Source organism: Dendrobates tinctorius, unplaced genomic scaffold (assembly GCF_039654945.1).
Source record: "Dendrobates tinctorius isolate UK_male_01 unplaced genomic scaffold, ASM3965494v1 ptg000026l, whole genome shotgun sequence".
Taxonomy (NCBI): domain Eukaryota; kingdom Metazoa; phylum Chordata; class Amphibia; order Anura; family Dendrobatidae; genus Dendrobates; species Dendrobates tinctorius.
This window is the reverse complement of record NW_027361694.1, coordinates 17195610-17217278: the sequence shown is the minus strand read 5'-3', so window position 1 is coordinate 17217278 and position 21669 is coordinate 17195610. Positions and strand designations below refer to the sequence as shown.

At 45.0% G+C, this 21669-nt stretch overlaps 1 protein-coding gene across 10 annotated transcripts in view; it reads left to right on the top strand.

Moving 5' to 3' along the window:
• The first annotated feature begins 4701 nt into the window (after positions 1-4701).
• The window catches only part of MBNL2 (muscleblind like splicing regulator 2), a 199622-nt gene continuing 182654 nt past the window's right edge, over positions 4702-21669 (top strand). For 2 of the 10 annotated variants that reach the window (XM_073569563.1, XM_073569556.1), the window contains exon 1: positions 4710-4922. The gene's annotated coding sequence lies outside the window, so the exon portion shown is untranslated. Of the gene's footprint in view, positions 4923-21669 lie in introns of all 10 variants that reach the window. The other 8 variants (XM_073569560.1, XM_073569555.1, XM_073569564.1 and 5 more) reach the window with 7 other exon arrangements.

Here is a 21669-nt window from a genome sequence, read left to right as displayed (position 1 = left end):
GGCGGATATGTATATGGGCACGGGACTATGGGATGGAGGATGTGTGATGGGTATATGGGCACTCGACTATGGGATAGAGGATATGTATGACGGGTATATGGGCACGGGGGGACTATGGGATGACGGATATGTATATGGGCACAGGACTATGGGATGGAGGATGTGTGATGGGTATATGGGCATGGGACTATGGGATGGAGGATGTGTGATGGGTATATGGGCACTCGACTATGGGATGGAGGATATGTATGATGGGTATATGGGCACGGGACTATGGGATGGAGGATAATTATAATTTTCTATAACTAACCACAGTTAGTTACTATGCCCGGGCAGCGCCGGGCTCTTCAGCTAGTTTAATATATTTATTAATGATCTAGTGGATGGCTTACACAGTAAAATATCAGTATTTGCAGATGATACAAAACTATGTAAGGTAGTTAACACAAAGGAGGACAGTTTGCAACTACAGACAGATTTCAGTAAATTGGAGAATTGGGCTGAAAAATGGCAAATGAGGTTTAACACAGATAAGTGTAAGGTTATGCACATGGGAAGGAGAAACAGATGCTATAATTACTTACTAAATGGGAAACTGCTGGGGAAATCAGACATGGAAAAAGACTTAGGCATCTTAGTCAATAAGAAGCTAAATTGGAGTGCCCAGTGTCAGGCAGCTGCCACCAAAGCAAATAGGGTCATGGAATGCATTAGAAGAGGTCTGGGGACACAAGATGAAAACATAATTCTCCCTCTTTACAAATCACTTGTCAGACCACACTTGGAGTATTGTGTGCAAATTTTGGACGCCGGTGCTCAAGAAAGACATTACTGAACTTGAAAGGGTTCAAAGGCGGGCTACTAAAATGATAAATGGAGTTGGTTCACTACAGTACCCAGAAAGGTTATCAAAATTAGGTCTATTTACGCTAGAAAAGAGAAGACTTAGGGGAGACCTAATATATATGTACAAGTATATCAGAGGGCAATACAGAGATCTCTCCAATGAACTGTTTGTACCAAGGACTGTGACAAGAACAAGGGGGCATTCTCTTCATTTGGAGGAAAGACAATTTCTGCACCAGCATAGAAGAGGGTTCTTCACGGTAAGAGCAGTGAGGCTCTGGAATTCTCTTCCTGAGGAAGTGGTGATGGCCAACTCACTGAATGAATTTAAGAAAGGAATGGATGCTTTTCTTGTGAGTAACAGTATAGAAGGTTATGAATAACATAATATTATAGGTAGATGATTGACCCAGCTTAGGGGAAGGAATTTTTTTCCCTATGGAGAAAATTGGCTTCTATTCTGTGGGTTTTTTGCCTTCCCCAGGATCAACAATGCAGAACAGCTGCACTAAAAATAGGCTGAACTAGACGGACATAAGGTCTTCCTTCAGCCTTCAAAACTATGTTACCATGTATTTGGTAAAACCAATGTTGTTGTTCAAAAGTACAACTTGTCCCGCAAAAAACAAGCCCTCACATGGCCATATTGAAAGAAAAATAAAAAAGTTATGGCTCTGGGAAGAAGGGGAGCAAAAACCAGAAATTCAAAAACTGGCCTGTTTATCTTGGAGTGTGTGGAGTTGTCACATTGTGGAGTTGTCGGGGTGGTGATGGCACACTATGGAGCTGTTGGTGTGTTGTCAGTGTGGAGGTATCATGGAGTGGAGTTGTTACAGGGTGGAGCTATTGGTGTGACGATGTCAGGGCAGAACTGTCGGGGTGGAATTATCTGTTTGGAGTTGTCAATGTTGAATTGTCTCATTGTGGAGCTGTTGGTGTAATGTCAGTGTCAAACTTTCATTATAGACATGTTAGTGTGTCTGAGTGATGTTGTCAGCGTGGAGTTGTCACATTGTGAATCTGTTGGTCTGGAAGTTTCACAGTCTGGTGTTGTTATACCGGATGCCCAGGATCTGGAACTAGGAGCGCTTTGGAAGCAGCGTATGTCCGCTTCATCCAAAGCGCTGCCGTCTACTGAACACAGGCGAATCCGCATGAGATCACTGAACCGTGCGGATTTACCGTATTCAATACATTTCTATTGGTGTAATTTCTCTTGCAGAGACTCGCCTCTCTACAAGAGAAATTGACATGCTGCAATCTTGAAAGACGTACCGCATGTCAGTGTCCGTGGGTGAGCCGCTGGCGTCTGTGGGCGCATAGTGGACAAGGGATTTGTAGAAATCACATCCACCATGTTGTCATAGCTGTTTGCTGTGGGTTTGACGCTGCATAAATACACAGCGTCAAACCCGCAGCAGTTCCTGATCGTTGGCACCCAGGCTAAAGGCCCCTTTACATTTAGCGATGCACCAGCGATCCGACCATGATACGACCCGGTCAGGATCGCTGGTGTATCGCTAAATGGTCGCTAGTGAGCTGCCAAACAGGCAGATCTCACCAGCGACGTAGCGATGCAGCAGCGGTCGTTACTTACCTTTCACACACAGCGATACTGACGTCCTCCCGCCCGCGTCCACATGTCGCTCGTCGGCGCTAGCAGGAAGCGCCGACGAGAAATGGACCTGGCCGATCTCGCGCGATCAGCGACAGACAGCGGGGGAGCCGGTCGGAGGTAAGTATCACACATAGCCATATGGCTAGCAATATCGCTGCTGCGTCACAAAATCAGTGATATCGCTATGTGTAAAACCCCCTTTACTGTATGCACTTGTCATTGTGGAGTTGTCACTATGGGGAGTAGTCAGTGTGTAGTTTTCAGTGTGGAGTTGTCACTGTGTGGAGATGTTAGTGAGCAGTTTTCAGTGTAATGTTGTCTCATTGTACAGTTCTCTGTGTGGAGTTGTCACAGTGTGCAGTTGTCACAGGGTGCAGTTCTCAGTGTGGAGTTGTCAGTGTGCAGTTGTCAGTGTAGAGTTGTCACAGTGTGCAGTTCTCAAGTGTAGAGTTGTCAGTGTGCAGTTGTCAGTGTGGAGCTGTCACAGTGGGTAGTGGTCAGTGTGGAGCTGTCACAGTGGGTAGTGGTCAGTGTGGAGCTGTCACAGTGTGCAGTTGTCAGTGTGGAGCTGTCACAGTGGGTACTTATCGGTGTGGAGCTGTTACAGTGGGTAGTGGTCAGTGTGGAGTTGTCACAGTTTGTAGTGGTCAGTGTGGAGCTGTCACAGTGTGTAGTGGTCAGTGTGGAGCTGTCACAGTGGGGAGTGGTCAGTGTGGAGCTGTCACAGTGAGTAGTGGTCGGTGTGGAGCTGTCACAGTGAGTAGTGGTCAGTGTGGAGCTGTCACAGTGGGTAGTGGTCAGTGTGGAGCTGTCACAGTGTGCAGTTGTCTGTGTGGAGCTGTCACAGTGGGTAGTGGTCAGTGTGGAGCTGTCACAGTGAGTAGTGGTCGGTGTGGAGCTGTCACAGTGAGTAGTGGTCGGTGTGGAGCTGTCAGTGTGTAGTGGTCGGTGTGGAGCTGTCACAGTGAGTAGTGGTCGGTGTGGAGCTGTCACAGTGAGTAGTGGTCAGTGTGGAGCTGTCACAGTGAGTAGTGGTCAGTGTGGAGCTGTCACAGTGTGTAGTGGTCGGTGTGGAGCTGTCACAGTGAGTAGTGGTCGGTGTGGAGCTGTCACAGTGAGTAGTGGTCGGTGTGGAGCTGTCACAGTGGGCAGTTGTCTGTGTGGAGCTGTCACAGTGTGCAGTTGTCTGTGGAGCTGTCACAGTGGGTAGTGGTCTGTGTGGAGCTGTCACAGTGGGTAGTGGTCAGTGTGGAGCTGTCACAGTGGGTAGTGGTCAGTGTGGAGCTGTCACAGTGGGTAGTGGTCTGTGTGGAGCTGTCACAGTGAGTAGTGGTCGGTGTGGAGCTGTCACAGTGAGTAGTGGTCGGTGTGGAGCTGTCAGTGTGTAGTGGTCGGTGTGGAGCTGTCACAGTGGGTAGTGGTCAGTGTGGAGCTGTCACAGTGGGTAGTGGTCAGTGTGGAGCTGTCACAGTGAGTAGTGGTCAGTGTGGAGCTGTCACAGTGTGTAGTGGTCGGTGTGGAGCTGTCACAGTGAGTAGTGGTCGGTGTGGAGCTGTCAGTGTGTAGTGGTCGGTGTGGAGCTGTCACAGTGGGTAGTGGTCGGTGTGGAGCTGTCACAGTGTGCAGTTGTCGGTGTGGAGCTGTCACAGTGGGTAGTGGTCAGTGTGGAGCTGTCACAGTGAGTAGTGGTCGGTGTGGAGCTGTCACAGTGAGTAGTGGTCGGTGTGGAGCTGTCACAGTGTGTAGTGGTCGGTGTGGAGCTGTCACAGTGTGTAGTGGTCGGTGTGGAGCTGTCACAGTGAGTAGTGGTCGGTGTGGAGCTGTCACAGTGTGTAGTGGTCGGTGTGGAGCTGTCACAGTGTGTAGTGGTCGGTGTGGAGCTGTCACAGTGAGTAGTGGTCGGTGTGGAGCTGTCACAGTGAGTAGTGGTCGGTGTGGAGCTGTCACAGTGTGTAGTGGTCGGTGTGGAGCTGTCACAGTGAGTAGTGGTCGGTGTGGAGCTGTCACAGTGTGTAGTGGTCAGTGTGGAGCTGTCACAGTGTGTAGTGGTCGGTGTGGAGCTGTCACAGTGAGTAGTGGTCGGTGTGGAGCTGTCACAGTGAGTAGTGGTCGGTGTGGAGCTGTCACAGTGAGTAGTGGTCGGTGTGGAGCTGTCACAGTGTGTAGTGGTCGGTGTGGAGCTGTCACAGTGTGTAGTGGTCGGTGTGGAGCTGTCACAGTGAGTAGTGGTCAGTGTGGAGCTGTCACAGTGGGCAGTTGTGGCCAGCAGACAGCAGTGAGGAGGAAAGTTGACAAGTTTCCCTGTCCCTCCCGCTCTCCTCCCCCAGTGCTGGCTCAGTGACACCCAGCACCACAGCCGGATCCGCCTTCTTCCTCACTCTCAGCACATCCATAGGCTGCACTCCTCGGCTTCTGCCTGTCCCCTCGTAGCTGTCACCCTGCGGACTTCTACCAGAAGGTAAGAGCCAGGATAAGTTGGGGCCGAGGCCTCAGGGGCCCCTGGTTCTGAGGCGATGTGGCGCTCAGGAGTGGGGTGGTGCTGTGCCAGGCCTGGACTTGTGCGTGGAGCAGGGATTTCCATGTGTCAGCCTCTCCCTGTCCCAGCACTCTGCCGGCTGCTGCTGACTTGCTGGCTGTCATTGCTTCCTCGGGCTGGGGGAGGGGGCCATCCTGTCACAGGGTGTACAATCATGGGGTCTTGTATGCAGAGGCCAGGACAGGAGGGGGCGCCGGTATATGGTGGTGTCACTGCCCTGTGCAGCCGGTGTGCTCACCTCATACTGGTATAGGGTGCCATATTGGGTGCTGCTCATGTACATGTGTGACGTGCGGACAGGGCGCTCACTGACACTCTGCGTGTAGGGAAGATGTCAGGGTGTGTGCTCTGTATAGAAGAGGTCACACAGGAGACGTCCCTTCTATGGCCTCTCCCCGCAGTAATGTGTCTGAGGCAGGGTGTACAGGAATATTGTGTGTGCACCATGTCAGTTATGTCAGGCTGTCGGATTCCATGTGGTACTTAGCACAGGGGCTGTATCAGAAACCTGAGCCTGACACTGGGACTTTTGCCGCCGGGGCGCAGTTTTATGGTTGCGATATTATGTGTTTGTTTAGTTAGTCTGACATTTTTTATTCTTGCTGAATTTTCTTCCAAGTCCAAAAATCTATATGGAAATTTCCATTGGGAGTAAATATATTATTTTTGCGCCATTTACGTACAAGGGATGTAGAATCTTTGCAGATTTGCAGCTGCTATTTACATAGGAGAACTATGCGACTGAGAAGGGCACACGTCCAGTATTGAGGGGTCCAGGGCACGTCTGAGGTTGGTGAGCTCGGATCAGGAGACCTACGGGCAGTCTAGGGTACAAGTCTAACTTTGGATCGCTTGCAAATGAAAAGCATAGATGCTTTTGACTTTTTGATATTCTTTGTGAAGAAAACTACAGCTATTGTAAAAGTTTCCGTCGTGGTGAAATTCCTATAATTGTCGCAAATGTGCATGTCCCATGTGACCATACTCCTCTGATCCCCCAATATGTAATCTGTATATATACAGTGCGTTATGTAGACTGCTGAGTATACACAGTAGTAGATGTGTCTTTGTGCGACCCCTTCTCGCGCTGTCAGGCAGATGTTCAGGGCAGCAGTAATGTCGCACAAGTAAACATTGTGATCGTCCACGGCTGTAAAGCGGCCACACTGTTACATCTCCACGTCCTACGGTGCTGTGACATCAATGACTCATTCTCTTCCGTATTTGATCTTCCTCCATAAAATGATAGTTGTAGCTGATGTGCGTGTCTGAAAACGTGAATATTCCTGCAATGTATTTTTAACCCTTTGGTCTAGACACGATACGTAGCTATGGCCATCAACCCATGGGCTGAGGCACGTTCCATGTTCTGGTTACAAAGGAGTATTAGTGTTTCCTGGTTTATTAGATTCTTTTCCATTTTCGATATTAATGTTATGTTAATCAGTTAGATATAAGGGAAAAAGTAAAACATACAGACGAAACAGTGATTCTTTGGTGGCGCAGAACGATGCGGTCAGTTAAGAAGTGACATTTGCACAGTTAGGCCCTGTGCACACGGTGCAGATTCTGTGCAGTACTGCAGCAGAACTGCACGTGATGTACAGTACCATTTAAGGCTATGTAAAACAAAAAACGCTGTGCACATGCTGCAGATTTTTCCACGCAGATTTGGTGCGGAATAAGGCTATGTGCACATGGTGCGGATTCTGCTGTGGAATTTTCCACGCAGATTTTGCTAAATCTGAAGGTAAAATGACCTGCGTTTTAGGGCAGTTTCACACGTCCAGATAATTCCGGTGCAGGAAAAACCGGTACCGGAGCTATCCGTGTCCGTGTGAATACGGAGTCCATGTGTACCATCCGTGTGCTGTCCGTGTGTCCGTGTTTTTGAAAAATTATTTTTAATGTTAACCCATTGACTTTTAAAAACGCACATGGATCGCACACGGACAGCATCCGTGTGCGGTACGTGTTTACACGGACCCATTGACTTGTATGGGTCCGTGCGATCCGTGCTGTTGCACAAAAACGGACATGTCAGCATGTTTTGCACACGGACACACGGTCCGTGAAAACACGCTAACCTCTGCATAGAGACATTCATGAGAATGTGTCTACGTGTGTCAGTGTCTCCGGTACGTGAGAAAACTGTCACTACACGTACCGGAGACACTGACTTATATCATCGAGAACAAAAGGATCGGCAGCCTAAAATTGGATATATTGCTGCCCCCTCAACTTGGCATATACAGCTGAAAATGGAGTAAGACAGAACACACTGTAACTCTGTATTATGACTAGTGCGTATGCCCGAATTCCGTTTTACGGGGTTTTGGAAGTACGGTAAGCCCTAGCAGAGCCTCTGAACGTAAAACGTAATGTGAACAGTGTCTTAGCTGCGATTTGGATTTTTTTTTTACAACATACTTACAGCTCTAAAATAGTCGCACAACAGCAGGTTGTAAAGATATGTTCACGTGAAGTTTTTGAGGAATTAAGTTTTGCTAGAGGAAAATGCTTCAGGAAACGCTCCATTTTAGGGGAGTTTTCTTTTTCTGATGAGGTTTTGAGAAGAGTATTCCGCTAAAGTGTCTTGTTTAGCGCTGATTCCCTCAGGATTTGCTTCATGATTCACTTTCTTTTCCCATTGGGCATTTTTCAAAAACTGTGCAGGGAAAAAAAAATGCATAAAAATAACTCTTCATATGAACAGCAAAGTGGATTTCCACAGAAATAAATATTTTCTGACATCATCTCCCCAAATACTCCTAACAAAGACTCAGTTTAAAAATATAGTTTTTTCTACTTGCATTTTTATTGTGTTTTTGATAGTGCGGTTTTTTTCCTCTTTTTGATATGTAATGTTTTAAATAAAATTGCCTTTTTAAAATAATTTATTTCCTGGCATTTACCGTATTTTTCTGACTATAAGACGCAACGTACCATGAGATGCACCCCAAGTTTAGAGGCGGAAAATAGGACAAAATCATTTTTAACCTGTGATCAGGATCAGGCATGTCAGGGGTTACAGCCAGTGTGTCTTACAGTCCGAATGTAGTTTACAGGGGGTTGGCAGTGGTGGTGTGGGGCGACAGGTGCAGGGTCACAATTACGTAATTTGACAGCAGGAGTAGGAAGATGCTTCAGCCCTGGGCTAGGAGGAGTGGGTGTCCTAGTGATGCGAGGCAGGAGCAGAGTCCCGGCGGCGCACATTGACCTTAGGCCGGGGTCACACTAACCGACGCAAAATACGGTCAGTATTTTACATGCGTAATACGGATGAATGACCCCTAAACAGTGCTCCGTATGTTATCCGTAATCAAGGTGTGGTCGCGTATTTTGCGCATGTAAGCATCCGTATGTAATCCGTATGGCATCCGTATGGTGAGATTTTCTCGCAGGCTTGCAAAATGGACATATAATGGAGCCCTATGACAGGGTTTCTAACAGAAACCAAAGAATAGATATAGACACATAGAATGCATATATATATATATATATATATATATATATATATATATATGTATTCTATGTGTCTATATCTATTCTTTCTTTCTTTATTAACCCTGTCAGTGTGAGTTTACTGTATAGCGCACTGAATTGCCGACTTTGCTAAAAGACACCGGGTGCGTATTTCTCGCAAGTCACATGTGTGGTCCGTGTGTAATCCGTATTTTTTGCGCACCCATAGACTTGCATTGGCGTACTACGGCCGTAGTACGCTGACAATCGCAGCATGCTGTGATTGGCACGGACCGTAGAATACAGATGAGAAATATACGGCTGGTGCGAGGGACCCCATAGAGAATCATTGGTCCGTGTCTAATGCGTGCTTTTAGCGCCTCTCACTCCGCCGTATTCCTCGCCAGTGTGACCCTGGCCTAACCGTTTGCTTCAGGAGAAGACGCTGGTTGTTGGCGCATGTGCAGTTTGAGATCTGAGATTGTCATCGAGTGTTTTCAATGCAGCAATAATATGCAGCGTCAAAAACCCATTGTGGGCACACAGCCTAAGGCCGGGGTCACACTTGAGAGTGTGATGAGAGAAACTCGCTCGAGTTTCTCGCCTCAATACCCGGCAGATAGAAATACATGCAGCCGCACATTCTGGCCCCGAGTGCTGGCCGCAGGGCCGGGTATTGAGGCGAGAGACTCGCATCACACTCGCAAGTGTGACCCCGGCCTAAAGATGAAAATGGACACATGGACCAAACATTGATGAATCGGCATGAGAAAAAAACACTGATCAGCACTGCCCCATAGAATAACATGGGCTAAAACATCAGATAGCGCTCGTCCGATGTGTACGCTCGTTTGGGCGAGTCCAAAGTTCCTGCTGTCTTTCTGGATTGTTTTGTTGTTTTTAGCCTAATTATGGCCTCTTTCACTTTCATCCACCTGTTTTCGGATTGCGATGGCCCCTTTACTTGTCTATATTTGAGGTATGTGTGTCGTCTGTTTTTGTCACTGATTCCCGCACCCATTATAACATATGGTTCTGCACCCATGTCCGTGTGTTTACAAGGGCCGTGTCTCTGTGCAACCATGTGGAAACATGTCCGTTTTTTACCAGCAGTACAGATGACGAGGGCCATACCAGTCTGTAGGTCCGTGTAAACACACACAGCACACAGATTGCATCTATATGTCATCCATGTGTCTCTACTTAACATTGCGATCTATAGGAGAAGCTATGGAACTGATTTTTCTTAAGCCATACCGGAAAAAAGCGGATGGCACACTGATGGCTCACTGATCCAAAACACTGATGACACCGATACCGTTACAGTTTTTAGAGAGGAATGGTATTATACGGACATGTAAAGGGGGCCACAAGCGTGAAAAAAAGCAAAAAATGACCATTTCTGTCCATATACCATATTTTCATGTATATATGTGTGTCGTTCTTATGTCCACTTCTGACATCCATGTGTATACAGCAATAATTAAAAAAATTATTCATGGCCAAATACAATTTCCTTTGTTAATAAGTGCAATGGATCCATTAATATGAATGTCACATGGATGTCCGTCTGTTTTTTTTGCGCACCCATTACTTATTTATAGGGGAGTTTCATCTGAAGAGGCCAGCACATACTGCTATTCATTCACACAGTCTGTTGTCCATGTGGAAAAATGAACAAACACGTTGCTTAACATTGGTCCATGTGCTGTTTGTTCTCCGCATGTTTGTGTGAATGTAGCCTTACAGACGAAGGAAAACAGATGTAAGAACGGATGAAATGTACACTGGTGAGAAAGCATCCGTATGCTAAAAATGACAGCCAGGGACCTGGTTTTGGAAAACTTGTCTTGAAGCCATTTGAATGTTCTGCCCTGGTGCTTCTAGGGTCACAGTTTGCATTCCTGTGTAAGAATGTCAGGCCCTTCTGGTGAATTTTCCTTCAGCACTAATGACTAGCGTAGATCTTTAAAGAAATATGTCATGGACTTTGTGTAACTCATGCTGCTGTTTGCAGTGTCTGTCATACTTACAGGTCGGGAGGATTTCCTAGTGCATGCCTCCAACTTATACCTACACACACCACTGTTTGGGTCACCACTTTCAATAATCACTGCAGGTTGGATGCTCCGTACCTCCGCAGCGTCAAACCCACAGCGTCCAGATGTTACAGCATAGTGGATGGGATTTCATGACGCCTCCCGCTTCCCTGTGGAGTCACACATGCGGCGCGTCTTTCCAAACCACAGCATGAATTTATGCAGCCGAGACGTCTGTCTCCGCTGCGTAAATTACCCATTCGCTATCATTAGATGTGGTAAAACCGCATTATCTTCTTAGTCACATGCGTATTAAGTGTTGAAACACAGCTTACTACGCATGTGTACTAATTTAAATAATGTTGTACCTTGTTTCAGCCGGAAGTTCGTGTACACTGCAGTTCTTGCGATGAGCTGAGCTGATCACGTGACCGTTAAGGACAGGGTTTTCTCCGGTCACTAGCCAAGTTCTCACAATCGGCTGACCGCGAGAACTGCTGTGCACATGACCACCGAGGACCGGGTTATTACCGGTCACTAGCCAAGTTCTCACAATCGGCTGACCGCGAGAACTGCAGTGCAGGTGACCGCCGGGGACAGAGTTAGACCGCCGGGGACAGCTCTGCTGTGTCTGGATGTCAGGATGTAGTATAAGGGTATGTTTCCACGCTGCGTACTTGCAGCGCTTTGGACTCAGCGGAAACCCTGCTAAGCCCAAAGCGCCGCCCCCTGTTGTACACGCGGTGATACTGCATGTTTCATTGAACACATGCGGAATCACCGCATCCTATCTATAGATTCTGCAAGATAAATAGACATGCTGCGGTCTGGAAAGACGCGCCGCATGTCCTTAATTTCGGGTGTGTTAAAAGCGTCCCTGCATGTATAGTGGAGACGGGATTTTGTAAAATCCCCTCCACTATGCTGTAACACCTGGATGCTGCGGAATGAACGCCGCGGCTGTATGCAGCGTTCAATTTGCAGCAAATCCTGAAAACATACGCTACGTGGAAACATACGGTACCCTAATGCCACCATTCAGCCAAAGGCCTCCAGATGTAGCGGAGCTGGAATCGTCGTGGGAAAGCATGTATATCTTCTCGGCGGACAGATATGGTATACTGTTGCTTTTTTATTTTATTTCTCTTACAGGAGAACAAGGGCGTCGGTAGAATAGGCAATGCAGTAAGTACAGTCATATGTTAAAGTTTGGGCACCCCTATTAATGTTAACCTTTTTTCTTTATAACAATTTTGTTTTTTGCAACAGCTATTTCATATATCTAATAACTGATGGACTCAGTTATATTTCTGGATTCAAATGAGGTTTATTGTACTAACAGAAAATGTGCAATCTGCATTTTAACAAAATTTGACCGGTGCAAAAGTATGGGCACCTCAACATAAAAGTGACATTAATATTTCGTAGATCCTCCTTTTGCAAAAATAACAGCCTCTAGTTGCTTCCTGTAGCTATTAATGAGTTCCTGGATCCTGGATGAAGGTATTTGTGACCATTCCTGTTTACAAAACAATTCCAGTTCAGTTAAGTTTGATGGTCGCCGAGCATGGACAGCCCGCTTCAAATCATCCCACAGATGTTCAATGATATTCAGGTCTGGGGACTGGGATGGCCATTCCAGAACATTGTAATTGTTCCTCTGCATGAATGCCTGAGTAGATTTGGAGCGGTGTTTTGGATCATTGTCTTGCTGAAATATCAGTCCCCTGTGTAACTTCAACTTCGTCACTGATTCTTGCACATTATTGTCAAGAATCTGCTGATACTGAGTTGAATCCATGCGACCCTCAACTTTAACAAGATTCCCGGTGCCGGCATTGGCCACACAGCCCCAAAGCATGATGGAACCTCCACCAAATTTTACTGTGGGTAGCAAGTGTTTTTCTTGGAATGCTGTGTTTTTTAGCCTCCATGCATAACGCCTTTTTGTATGACCAAATAACTCAGTCTTTGTTTCATCAGTCCACAGGACCTTCTTCCAAAATGTAACTGGCTTGTCCAAATGTGCTTTTGCATACCTCAGGCGACTCTGTTTATGGCGTGCTTGCAGAAACGGCTACTTTCGCATCACTCTCCCATACAGCTTCTCCTTGTGCAAAGTGCGCTGTATTGTTGACCGATGCACAGTGACACCATCTGCAGCAAGATGATGCTGCAGGTCTTTGGAGGTGGTCTGTGGATTGTCCTTGACTGTTCTCACCATTCTTCTTCTCTGCCTTTCTGATATTTTTCTTGGCCTGCCACTTCTGGGCTTAACAAGAACTGTACCTGTGTTCTTCCATTTCCTTACTATGTTCCTTACAGTGGAAACTGACAGGTTAAATCTCTGAGACAACTTTTTGTATCCTTCCCCTGAAAAGCTATGTTGAATAATCTTTGTTTTCAGATCATTTGAGAGTTGTTTTGAGGAGCCCATGATGCCACTCTTCATAGGAGAATCAAATAGGAGAACTACTTGCAAGTGGCCACCTTAAATACCTTTTCTCATGATTTGATACACCTGGCTATGAAGTTCAAAGCTCAATGAGGTTACAAAACCAATTTAGTGCTTCAGGAAGTCAGTAAAAAGTAGTTATAAGTGTTCAAATCAAGAAAATGATAAGGGTGCCCATACTTTTGCATCGGTCAAATTTAATTTAAATGCAGATTGCACATTTTCTGTTAGTACAATAAACCTCATTTGAATCCAGTAATATAACTGAGTCCATCAGTTATTAGATATATGAAACTGAAATAGCTGTTGCAAAATTGTTATAAAGAAAAAAGGTTAACATTAATAGGGGTGCCCAAACTTTAAAATATGACTGTATGATTTAATTAAGATATGTTAAAGGAGTCTGTGTCATTATTTCAATTAAAAGACTTTATTCTGGCTGTGTATTTATTTACCATGTAACTATAGGATTAGTAATGGATAGGTGTCTTATAGACGCTTCTCCATTACTAAGCCGTGAGCTTGATGTCACTGGACAATACAAAGGTAACATCAACCCCACAAATATTGCCCCACTTGCCACCGCTACAGGGCAAGTGGGAAGAGCCGGGTAAAGTTGAACAATTGGCGCATCTTTGGTTGTGCCAATTGTGGGGCGGCTGCGGGCTGCTATTTTTAGGTTGTTGAGGGCCAAAATCCATGGGCCTCGCCAGCCTGAGAATACCAGGCTGCAGCTGTCTGCTTTTTCCTTGGCTGGATAATAAAAATAGGGTGACCCCACACTATTTTTTTTTGGGAGGGTATCCCACTATTTTTGATAACCATCCAAGGTAAGAAGACTGCTGTGGCCTGGTGTTATCAGGCTGGTAAGGTTCAAGGATATTGGATTCTTACCAGCCTGAAATTCCAGTCCCAGTATTCTGCTTTACTCTGGCTGGTTAACAAATATAGGGGGACCCCATGCTATTTTTTTTAAATTATTATTTATTTATTAAAAAGGAGGGGACCTCTCTCTGTGCTTTCCTCCACTTCCTGTGTCGTGTACTTCTGACTGTGTCACAAGAGTCACCATTATTTAAATTAGTACACATGTAGTAAGCTACGTTCTCGCACTTATTACTCATGTGACTAGGAAGATAATGTGGTTTTACCGCATCTAATGATAGTGTATGGGTAATTTGCGCAGCTACATAAATTGACATGCTGCGGTCTGGAAAGACGCGCCGAATCTGCGGGTGAGCCGCGGACATCAGTGCACGCATAATGTGCATGGGATTTCTTGAAATCTCATCCACTATACTGTAACAGCTGGATGCTGCAGGTTGGACATTGCGGATGTGCGCAGCGTCCAACCCGCAGTGTTTACTGACCGTGGGAACATTCCCCAATTTATCTGCAAACAGGAAATCATTTTTTTTTTCACTTCCCAGAAGCCAACTTTCAATTCGCTTTATTTCAAGGGACAAAAAAAACACATGCAAAGAAAAAACGCATGTAAAAAACGCACCAAAAACGCAGGTGAGCTGCCAGTGACCTCAGATGCAGATTCGGTGCAGATTTCACCTGCGTCAAATCCTGAGCACATACTGAGCCACTACTGACCGTGTGCACATACCCTTTGGGTATACTTCTTTTACCTGATGCCCCTGTATGGCACACCCGACCTATTGAGCTGTTCCATACAGCTAAAAAAAAGGTATACTGACCTAGATGGGGCAAAATGACAAATTTTCTTTCAGGTAAGTAAGGGTCTATAGATATGCATGATGCATTTATCGAAGCATACTTCAGACTAAACCTGCTCTCTTAGGCCTGTTTCACACTTCCGTTTTTGACCATCAGTCAAAATCCGCTGTTTTTGCAAAAAAACGGATCCGCCATTTTTTTTTGGCGGATCCGTTTTTTCCCCCATTGACTTGCATTACCGGCGGATCTTGACGGATGGCCATCCGTTGGATCCGTTTTTTTGTGGATCCGTCAATTTTTTTGCGTCCGCCGAGATGCCTGGACGGACCATGTAACGTTTTTTGCACTGCAGGATCCGCATTTTTATAGAGCGCATGCCCGGAGGAATGAAGTCAGGAGGAAATTTAACCCTGAAATCATTTCTGGCGGACAGAGAAAAAAAAATTCTCTCTCTCTCTCTCTCGTGTGCGTGAGATTTATGAAATCTCATAGCTTTTGCAAAAAGCAGCATTTCACTGGTTTCACAGGAGCATGTGCAAAATTCTTGGTTTTACGTCCAGAAAATAATGATCATTCTGCATCCATATCCATCCATATGCCGCCCTCGTGTCTGGTTTTTCTATCCATATGCAATCTGTATGCTGGTTTGTAGGTTTGTACATCCGTGCTGTATCCGTTTTTTACTTTAACAGTTTAACAAATAATAAAGTACAAATACAGTTTCCTATCTTAATAATTGTAATGCCTCTGTGAAAATCGCATCTCATCTGAATGGTAACTCATATGTGATCTTTTTTTTTGAGCACCTATTGACTTCTAATGGGCGGATCTGATCCAGAATACGGATGAAAGTAGTGCAAGCTGCAATTTTTTTACATGCAAACCTCTGGTGCAGCGGTAAAAACATTGATGTGAACTACCACTTACATTGGGCCTTGTGCTCGCCGCTTTGCATACAGACAGGACACGACATTTCATACTTTCGTCTGATGAGCCCACACAGCGAACCAAATCTACATCTTCTGCTCTGCGTATACTATAGGCATAGACTCCATCGAACAACTAAAGATAAACCATACTGCCTTTAATATCATGATGTTGTAGAATCGATATAAGTTGTAGCAATTGGATTCGGTCATGAAATGGTACCAGTTGAGACCTTGTTCTTAAAGGTTTGTTTTCACCAGTTTTCTTTCGGAGTGCTCTGTTCCCCTTCCTCTCGGCTTGCTGTGGAGGAAGACGCTCCTGCATTATTGACAGTTTGGATCGACAGCATCGACTGTGATAGATGGCCGGGATCGGGAGCTAAAGCTGCTCTCCAGTGACAAGGAAAGACCTTGCTAGGGTATGTGCACACGGTGCGGATTCTGCTGCGGATCCATAGCGGTTTTGGCCCTGCGGGTCCGCAGCAGATTTAGGTGCGTTGTACAGCACCATTGTTTTCAATGGTAAACTGAAAAACGCTGTGCGCATGCTGCGGATTTTTCCGCGCGGATTTGCTGCGGTTTACAATCCGCAGCATGTCAATTCTTTTGTGCAGAACCGCTGCAGTTTCACACCTCATCCATTATGAGGTGTGAAACCGCAGGCTAATCCTCAGATAAACCACAGGACTTTTGTCCTGCGGATTTTACTACAAAATCCGCACCACCAAAGAACTACGTGTGCACTTAACCTAAGGAGTGATGAGTGAACGTGCTCGGATCGTATATTCGAGTCCCCGCGGCTGCATATTTTGCCGCGGTAGACAGCCACAACACATGCCGGGATCGCCTGTCATGAGTAAGACATTGTTGAAGCTAGTAGGTCCTGATAACAGTATTTTACGTTGTATTGCCTGTATTTTTGGAGTATTTCATACTTGAATAAATGCTACGTTTTATTTTTAAAAGAAAGTCTTTATACCCGCTGGATCATTTCTTCCTTCACTTTCAGTGCCCCTTCCCGATCAGCTATGTATACAGAGTTAATAGAATCATGAAATCACTCTCACTGCCTGCACCAGTATGGTAAATACGGATTTACATGTATAAAGATTTATACAATGGTATTATTCCGTTCCTATCTCATGTGACCTCTCATTTTTCTGTATTGACTAAATATGGTTATTTTTTAGCTCTGGAGAAAAAGCGAATGCTCAGGGACCAATTCCCAATTCTCCGTTTCCAGCACTGCTGGCTTTATAACAAATATGTGACGTTTAATACTTCTGGCAGTCAGTCTCCGGCATATCCAGTTGCTGCGCTGTAACTCCTTTCACCAAACAGGTGGGTGTAATATAAACTTTTCACAATGCATTTGCGTTTAGTAGTCTGGCTGTAAGCAATGAGACTTTATTTGGTGTGGGTTTGGATTTTCATGTTCTGGATGTGCTGAGCTGGAGTATTTTCTCAAGTTGGAGTGCAGCTGGATTGTTTTGGTGCTCAACTTCCCTTTGTGTCACCCGGAGTGCTTAGTGTGGGGAACTTTGCTCACCCCCAGATTACCTCCGGTCGGCTGATAATTATGTTTCTGACAACTCAGCATATTTCGTATAGATGTTGGATGAGCGCTGCAGTCCGAGAAGGATTTCATGATCATGTCACCTTCATATAATAAGTGTTTCATAAATGTGATCAGGCTAGAAAGGCTTATTCTCATACGATTTTCTTATCTTCATGCTGTCTATTAAAAGACCGATAGCCCAAGAACCCATTCAAGTCAGTGCGGCTATTCACAAATTGGTTGTTTACACTGACCAGGCTTAGGGCCCCATCACACATAGCGACTCACCAGCGATCCTGACAACGATATGACTATGCGTTCAGGACCAGCGACACGCGGGTAACAAGCGACGCACGTCGCTTAGTTACCCGCAGTGTATCTTAGTTACCAGCGCGCTGATGCAGGGAGCTGGTAACCAAGGTACACATCGGGTTTCTAAGGGGTGCGCAGCACTTAGAAACCCGATATGTACCTTGGTTACCAGCTCCCTGCATTAGCGCGCTGGTAACTAAGGTACACATCGGGTTTCTAGGCGCAGCGCGCCCCCTTAGAAATCCAATGTGTACCTTAGTTACCAGCTCCTGGTCGCTGGTCTCTCGCCTGTCACACGCAGCGATGCGTGCTGACCAGTGGGAGACCAGCAATCCCAAAAATGTCCAGACATTTCAACAACGATTTCGCTGGTGAGATCGCTGTTGCATCACAAAACTAGTGACTCAGCAGCGATCTCGCTAGCGAGATCGCTGTGTGTGACGGGGGTTTTATCCAAACCTAGAAAACCTCACCGCATGTGCTATTCTGGCAGATTTTTTCAGGTCAGATTCATTCAAGTCTATAAGAGTGAAAATAAAATGGAGTTCCTGTACTATCCATTTTTTGTTTTTATGTTAAAGGTAATATGTAACCCCCGGGACGTATATGCCTTTTTAATATGGGCATACAGGTAATAGAAATGTTACACTAGTCACCCTTATGCCTCATTAATGGTCTTGTTGTTGAGAAATGTTATATTCTTTCTGTATGCTAATGATTTTAAATGTGGCAATCCCTCCACAAAATGTATCTTTTCCTCCGTTCTGTGGGCACTGCATTCAGAGATTTTCTGTGCAGGTGTCGTTGAGTCACTGTGACCTCCGGAGTGCGCGTCAATAAGGTGCTGTCCCCACTCCCTCCCTGTACAGTCCTCTCTAGGAACCATATGTACATAGTGCTGACTATGCATGGAGGAAGTGGGCAGAGCACCTTATTGGCATGCACCTCGGAGGTCGCTGGAAAGGAACTCGGCACCTGCGCAAAAGATCCCTGAATGCAGCGTCAATAGAAGAGAGGAAAACATACGTATTGTGGAGGGACTGCAGGGCGCAGGCGTGGGATTCCAGTGTCAGAACTGACATGCATGGGAGGGGCGTAGTATTACAATGAAGACGGGGCACGGATTTCTTTCAGGCACCAAACGCCCCGGGGCCTGGAAGAAAACATTAGCATACAAAAAGAATATACTGCTCAAAAAATAAGGGGAATGCGTAAACATCATTCCAAATGCTTTAGTGTTCCCTAAAGCAGTATATAACATTTCTCAACAACAAGACCATTAATATGAGGCATACAGTGAGGACTAATGTAACGTTTCTATTACCTGTATGCCCATATTAATAGGTCATATACAGCTCTGGCAAAAATTAAGAGACCACTGCACAGTTTTATAAAAACCAGCTTCTCTACATGTCTGACAGCCATTCCATTCCAGTGTCAGTTGAATTCGAACCAGAGGACACCTCATTCTACTTAATGTGTTACTGATTAGGTGATCACCTGAACCAAATCTTATTTAACGAAGGAAAGTATACAAAACCCTGCTGTGGTGTTCACAATCCTCTTGCAATAGGACAAGCTGGATGGCAAAACAAGTGCTAGTAATATCCCAAAAGTAATAGGAATGAAAAAAATAACTTTTAACCATGCCAAAGGAGTTGAAAAGAAAAGTCTTGTGTGAGGAAAAGAGGGCTCAATTATGGTTTTACCAGCTGAGGGATACAGTGAGCGTCATGTTGCCTCCATCCTTAAAATTTCTAAGACGGCAGTCCATTACAACAAGGTCAAGCAGCAGATAATTGGGACAACAAAGCTACAGACCGGCAGAGTGCAAAAACGACTCTCCACTGACTAGGATGACTGTCATCTTATTCGAATGTCACTCAGCGTCCACAGAATGATATTAAGTGACCTATAAAAGGAATGGCAAATGGTAGCTGGGGTGAAGTGCACGGCAAGAACAGTTCAAGTCATGTAAAGCTAGAAAAAAGCCTTTCATAAATGAGATGCAAAGGAGAGCTTCTATAGAGGACTGGAGTAAGGTAATCTTCTCTGATGAGTCTAATTTTCAGCTTTGCCCAACACCTGGTTATATAGTGACCATATAATGGTTAGAGACCTGGAGAGGCGTATAATACACAGTGTCTTGCACCCACTGTGAAATTTGGTGGAGGATCGGTGATGATCTAGGGATGCTTCAGCAAGGCTGGAATTTGACAGGTTAATCTTTGTGAAGGACATATGAATCAAGCCGCATAAGAGGTTATCCTGGAAAAACAGTTGATTCCTTCTTCTTCTGGGCGGCACGGTGGCTCAGTGGCCACCCAGTGGTCCTGGGTTCGAATCCCACCAAGGACAACATCTGCAAGGAGTTTGTATGTTCTCCCCGTGTTTGCGTGGGTTTCCTCCGGGCACTCCGGTTTCCTCCCACATTCTAAAGACTTACTGATAGGGAATTTAGATTGTGAGCCCCATCGGGGACAGTGATGATAATATGTGCAAATTGTAAAGCGCTGCGGAATATGTTAGCGCTATATAAAAAAAATAAAGATTATTCTTCTCAGGCAATCTTCCCCAACTCTGAGGACTGGTTTTTCCAGCAGGACAATGTGCCATGCCACACAGCTAGGTCAATCATCGTGTGGATGAAGGACCACCACATCAAATCCCTGTCATGGCCAGCACAATCTCCAGATCTGAGCCCCATGGAAAACCTCTGGAATGTAATCAAGATGAAGATGGTTAGTCACAAAGAAGAACTGCTTAATTTTTGTAGCAGGAATGGCATAAGGTCACCCAAAAGCAGTGGGAAAAACTGGTGGAAAGCATGCCAAGACGCATGAAAGCCATGATTAAAAATAATGGTTATTGCACGAAATATTGATTTCTGAACTCTTCCTGAGTTAAAACATTAGTATTGTTTCTAAATGATTATGAACTTGTTTTCTTAGCATTATTTGAGCTTTGCAAGCACTGCATTTTTTGTTATTTTGACCATTTCTCCTTTTCTGAAAATAAATACAAAATTTAGTGCTTGGAAATTCGAAGACGTCATCAGTAGTTTATAGAATAAAAGGGCAATTTACATTTTACTCAAAAATATACCTATAAAGAGAAAAATCAGACAAACTGAAAATTTTGCAGTAGTCTCTTAATTTTTGCCAGAGCTGTATGTCTCAGGTTGGGGGTGACAGATTCCCTTTAAGTGCAAATTCCCATACAGTCCTGTAAATGTAAGACTTCTGCCCAAACTCTTTTTCTGAGATTTTAGACACTTGTTGAAATCATGAATTTGCATGTGTTTTTTCTAGAATTATTTTTAGGCATTTTTTATTTTGTTTTAAAAGCACCAGAAAAAAAAGCTGTACCCAAAGCATTATGATTTTTTAAGAAATGCTTTTTAATACTTCACTACAGACTTTGAAGCATCATCCGTCTCAGTGTTCATAGATGCCCCCAAAAATAAAATCAATAACTGAATGCAGTAAAGCGCTTTGTGTGTATCCCGCCTTACATAACATACTGAGGTTTTGTGACTGTCTGTAATCCAAAGCACAGAACAGGTGCAAGTGTTTCCTGCATGTTTTCTCTGTGTAGGCTCCTCTCCTGGTTTTATCTTACAAATACCATACTCCAAGTTTCTTGCATGTGAGTATGAACCCTAAGATCTATTTGCATTGCTAACCATGCAGACTTCCCATCCACATTTGACCAGTGGCGTTATAAAATCACAAAAATTCACAATTTCTGTACAAACATAGTGTGATAAATTCCCCCTCGCTGTGTTCACTCATCCTAAGGGTATGTGCACACGCTGCGGATTGGGGTGCGGATTTGGCCGCGCGGATTTTGTAAAATCCGCAGGTAAATCTGCAGGTCAAAATCTGCAGCGTGTGCACACACCCTAATGATGTTTTTTGTTTTCAAAATGTTTGGTTTTCACAAGGAAGATGATGTATCCCATTTTTCCGTCTCCGAGGATTTGATTATGCTTCCATAAGCTGCGTTTACTACAATCAGCATTTTAGTGTCATATCACCATCTATGAATAGTGCTTTCTTTGCAAAAAATGTGTGTCTATGTTACATAAATCATTCAATTAGAACCTTCTCTTAACCCCTTACTGCCATCGGACGGTATAGTACGTCCGATGGCGGTATTTCCAGCTTTCATGTGGGCTCAGGCAGTGAGCCCGTATCAAGGCCAGGACACGTCAGCTGTTTTGGAC